The sequence below is a fragment of the Octopus bimaculoides genome, chromosome 2 (assembly GCF_001194135.2).
Source record: "Octopus bimaculoides isolate UCB-OBI-ISO-001 chromosome 2, ASM119413v2, whole genome shotgun sequence".
In the NCBI taxonomy this organism is placed as follows: domain Eukaryota; kingdom Metazoa; phylum Mollusca; class Cephalopoda; order Octopoda; family Octopodidae; genus Octopus; species Octopus bimaculoides.
In genome coordinates, this window is record NC_068982.1 from 510,150 (window position 1) to 515,115 (window position 4,966).

At 36.0% G+C, this 4,966-nt stretch overlaps 1 protein-coding gene across 1 annotated transcript in view; it reads left to right on the plus strand.

The window, feature by feature from the left end:
* Positions 1 to 2,297: 2,297 nt before the first annotated feature.
* Positions 2,298 to 4,966, plus strand: part of LOC106870751 (lupus La protein) — a 27,984-nt gene continuing 25,315 nt past the window's right edge. The window contains exon 1 of the mRNA XM_014916946.2: positions 2,298 to 2,448. The gene's annotated coding sequence lies outside the window, so the exon portion shown is untranslated. The remainder of the gene's footprint in view (positions 2,449 to 4,966) is intronic.

Below are 4,966 nucleotides of genomic sequence, written 5' to 3' on the forward strand. Positions count from 1 at the left end.
GGTGGGTTTTGAGATATAAATTTGCTAATTTTCCAAAATTTTAATTCTTGTGCATGAAGGGACCCACCGAATTAGAAGTTCCCCCCCCCCCCATGGTTTAAATGTGGTTCTGGATGCGAGATAACATTTCAGTTTTTTTTTAATATCAAGGGTACTGTCTTCAAGGGGAAATAGAGAACTGGAGTCCCAGCTGGATCTATTTTAATATAAAAACAAGACTATTCAGACCTTTGTAAAGAAATTAGAAATAATATGAGACAGAATGAGTATGAAAAGAAGCCATGCTGCTGCACACATTTGTGTATGCACATTTGTTTCCAGCAGCACAGCTAACTTTCATACTCTCATTTGATAGAAATGCTGCTTAAAGATAATGAAGACCTATTTCACTTTAATACAAGACTGACAGGAATTTTAGCGCATTTCCACATGCTGTTTCCTTTTAAATGGCATCAGCTTATAGCTTTTTTTTTTAATTGGGACATTTAAAATGGGGGTCAAACTTGTTTCATGGTTTGTAGCAAATTACATTCAATTCTTATTTCTTATCATTTATTTGTGTTATGTTGTCACATGATCATGACTCGAGAAACTTCCAGAATATCAGGAATTAATTGATGATGTCATTTCCAGAATATTCAAGACTGTTCCATGACATCATGTATATTTGAGAATGTTCTGGAAAGTTTTGCAGAGTATATAAACCCATGTGTGATGCTATGGTAGTCAGTACATTGTCAGTTTTTTCTCTGTGCATCCTCTGTTCATTCTGTGTTTGTGCAGGGCTCATTTCTCTTGTGTCTCTTATAAACTGTGATTATACTTAATGTTATTTTTCTTCTAATCAACTTTATCCATGTTTTTTTTCAGATTATAATTCTTACAATAACAATTAACCCTTTATTATGTCAAAGGAAATGGAATGATGATTATGTGCAGTTTGGTTTCACTTGAACTGGAACAACTGAGGATCTGCAAAAACCCCAGTGCATGCTTTGTCTTTTCAAATGCAAATAGAGAAGTTAGGCATAAGAGGAATTAGTTGCTGTGTGCAAGAGAGAAGACTGTGCTGGTTTGGTCATGTGATGCAGACCGCTCCTTAAAGAAGTGCCAATCTCTCAAAATGGGTGGAACACGTGGAAGTGGGAGACCCAGGAAGACACGGGATGAAGTATTGAAGAACGACCTTAGGTCGCTGAACCTTTCAGGTGAGACGGCTAAGGACCAAGATGCCTCGTGCCTTGCTGTACTCAAGAAGACCTGTACTCAGTGGCAGAAGTGTTAACACCAATCCCTCTGGTGGTGAAAAACACTCGTGGCAGTGTCGAGTGAAAGCACCCATGCTGTGCCACGTAAAAGCGCCCATGCTGTGCCACGTAAAAGCAACCAGCACTCTGTAAAGTGGTTGGCCTTAGGAAGGGCATCCAGCCGTAGAAATCATACCGAATCGGACTGGAGTCTGGTGCAGTTCCCCAGTTAGCCAGCTCTGATGAAACCGTCCAACCCATGCTAGCATGGACAACGGACGTTAGATGATGATAATGATGATGATGATAAAGTATGTCTGTTTGTGTGTGTATAGGTCTATGTGTAAGCTGAAAAAAAATATTTAAAAAAATGTATTTTACGGATATTGCCGAACAAATAGATAAAATAACGATGTTTTTCCATTTTCACTTCTGTGATACCATCTCCGAAGGAATTTCAATTTGGTTACAGTATTCAATCCATTATACCTTTACTTATTAATCGACTATACCAGGCGTACCTACATAAATGTGCTCCTCAACTTTATTTCCTCACAACTTTCAGAAAAATAGCTATTTTTAAATGAAATTCTCTACAAATACCTTTCAGATTGCGCGAATTAAGATTATATCGGAATTTAATGTGAAAATAATATAGTGTTGGTCACACACACATATATGCTAACACATCACAAATTCTTTCAAAATTTCAAGTTTCATTTTGTAGATTCTTGTGAAATATAATCATAATCAACACCATCTGAACAGTATCTGTAGAAATTTTCAATAAAAAGGATCCATTTTCCTGACAGTCGGTGATGGGGCGCGTTTGTGTAGGTATGCTCTGTAATCTTCTCCGATATTTGCTGTGTGTTGAAGGCCAGAAAGAAATGGTGCAAAGCAGAACAATGGATTCTCTCAAATTTCAATGGGAATAATGAGATTCATATATTTTTATTTTTATTTTTAGAGACCAAATCATGGGCCCGGGCACCGATCCACTCCACTAAAAATTAAATGTTTATTTTTTTTTTTGAAGCTTCCTGAAATCCCCGGAAGTTCATAATTGTCACGCATGCGCAGGACACTTCCTTCACGGCAACGTGCTCTTCGCAACTTTTCCTCGTTTTTCTGGAAATTCTGTTTTTTATCTCTTTTAATTTTTGTCGCATTCGAGAAAGAATTTCATTGATTTTTAAAGGTAAGTATTTTTTTTCGGTCAGAATATTTGAATAATGTTATTCTTTTAATGAATCGTGGATAAGTTTTTGTGTTTTAATTTAAACGATGAACATGTGCTGGTGTTTGCCCAGGTGGACGTTCGCATTCTTTTCATTAATTGAATTCCTTTTGAATGAAGCCAGAAAATCAGTCTTAATTCAACGAAAACAATTATGTGGAATGTAAATTCATTAAAAACATATATTTGCATATTTGGAAAGCTGTTGCCCCAAATTGTTATTATTTTAGGCTTAATTCGAAGCACATGACCAGCCAGTCGATGATAAAATGGAATGTCTCAGAATATTCAGGATAAAGTTGACAAATTTTCAACAACTGCTGTTATTCGTTACGTTTAAATTACGGGTATTTTTTTATTTAGTCTTGAAATCCTGTTTAAATAAGGAATTTTTAGTTTCGTCATTTTAAAATAAAAGAGACAAAAAATGCTGGAAAATAAACAGAAAAGGATGATTGTTGGTCCTTTTCGTGAAAGAAGACCTTTTGCCAGTCTCTGAAAAAGAATTGAAGTTCATTTATTGAGAATATATTTAGGTATTTCAGTGAAAATGTTTCGATATAAACAGAAACATTATCGATCTGTTTGTAAATCTGTTTATTCGCCCAACATATGATGAATAAAGCAACGGACCTCACCCTTACATAAATCCCTTCAAAAGGAGCAAAATTTAGGGGTTTTTTTCATAAATCTTACTCTTCTGATGACTTATAAACGCTTAATCTACTTTAAGGAGAAGGTAAAGAATACGTACAGCACCCCTTTTCGGCAGAATAAAAACCCCTTAACCCTAAACCCGGTTAATACTTTCCGCGCATTTTTGTTTTCATATTTTTTGACTCCTGTTGCACTTTCTGTTTTTTTTTTTTCGTTTCCGGGTAATATTTGTAAACATTAAACCGCCGGGTGTACGTATTTCTTTACTTTCGCCCTACTTTGGTTATGTCAGAACCTCCTGAAGCATTTGAACTCTAATCATTCCAACTCGTAATTCGCATTTAAGCTACCAACGAAGGACTCTGCCTTGTCGTTTTATCTGTTAGAAATAGAAGCGAAATTTCCCTCAAATCACATTCACCACTGTAAAAAAAAGAAAAAAAGTGGGTTCATTTAACCAAGTGTAAATCGATGCTTCGATCTTACCCTCATGTCATGTCTTTTTTTTCCCGTAGGCCTTTTATGACATGATGAAATATTGAATTCATGTGGCGTAATACATTTGTTTATGATCTGTCCTACTTTGAAATCATTATTTCTGAAGAACTGTTTTTATATCGATGTATGTTAAAAATAAAACAGAAAAGGCTCACCTACACAAACATGACTCCTCTTTCTTGGCCTTGTTTCTTCACAACTTCCAGAAATATGGATAGGTAGGTGGGGCAAAATTAGTAAGTCCCACTTCTGATTTCTCGTTATTTTCTCCCTGCTTTTTTGAAATCATTACATTGTAAGTATTGCATCATCTTAGAAGTAAAAATTGGTGAGCATTGTTGGTGTGGAAGTTAAGAGTCCAAAACATAGTCAGGTAACAAGTACTATTTTTTTAAAGAAATTTTTCCTCAACTTTGACCCGATTGTAATTAAGGTAGCTAGCAAAATATCTGGACAATTTTTGGTGTTTAACAATCAATATTCTTTTCTCTACTGGATTCCAAGTCAATTTTTCCCCTCACCAGTGTCTAATTTGATAATTTTCAAATTTCTAAAAATGGGGTAAAATGAGTAACGACTAATTTCTATAATTTCTCATTAACTGCATAATGTTTTATTATATCACGAAAAGGAAACTCCAACGGATGATGAATAAGCTATAGACAATACTTTTTGTTGAGTTTTTCTTATTTAGTCGAGTTTTGTTAATTTCATATCGTGCCATTTTCCCCTGATCCTCTGCCATTTGACTTAGATTTTTTTTTTTACACTTCTGATCTTTTTGATGTCTAAGGATAGATATTGATGTGTATGAGTCTGTTTTCTGAAGAATTAAAGCAGCGAATTTACCTTATCTTGGCATACTCATTTTGCCTCTGCTAAATTTGTCTTTTATTTACACAAAGAGAACAGCAATGTTTTTCTGAAATACCTGGCTTTCGTTGACATGAAGAAAGCCTTTGACAGGGTCCCCCGATCCCTTATCTGGTGGTCAATGGGGAAACTAGGGATAGAAGAATGGTTAGTGAGAGCTGTGCGAGCCATGTACAGGGATGCTGTCAGTAAGGTGAGGGTTGGCAACGAGTACAGTGAAGAATTCCGGTTAGAGGTAGGGGTCCACCAAGGTTCTGTCCTCAGCCCCTTCCTATTTATCATAGTCCTCCAGTAAATAACACAGGAATTCAAGACAGGATGCCCCTGGGAGCTCCTCTATGCTGATGACCTTGTACTAATTGCTGAGTCACTATCAGAACTAGAGGAGAAGTTTCAGGTGTGGAAGCAAGGATTAGAATCAAAAGGCCTTAGAGTCAACCTAGCTAAAACC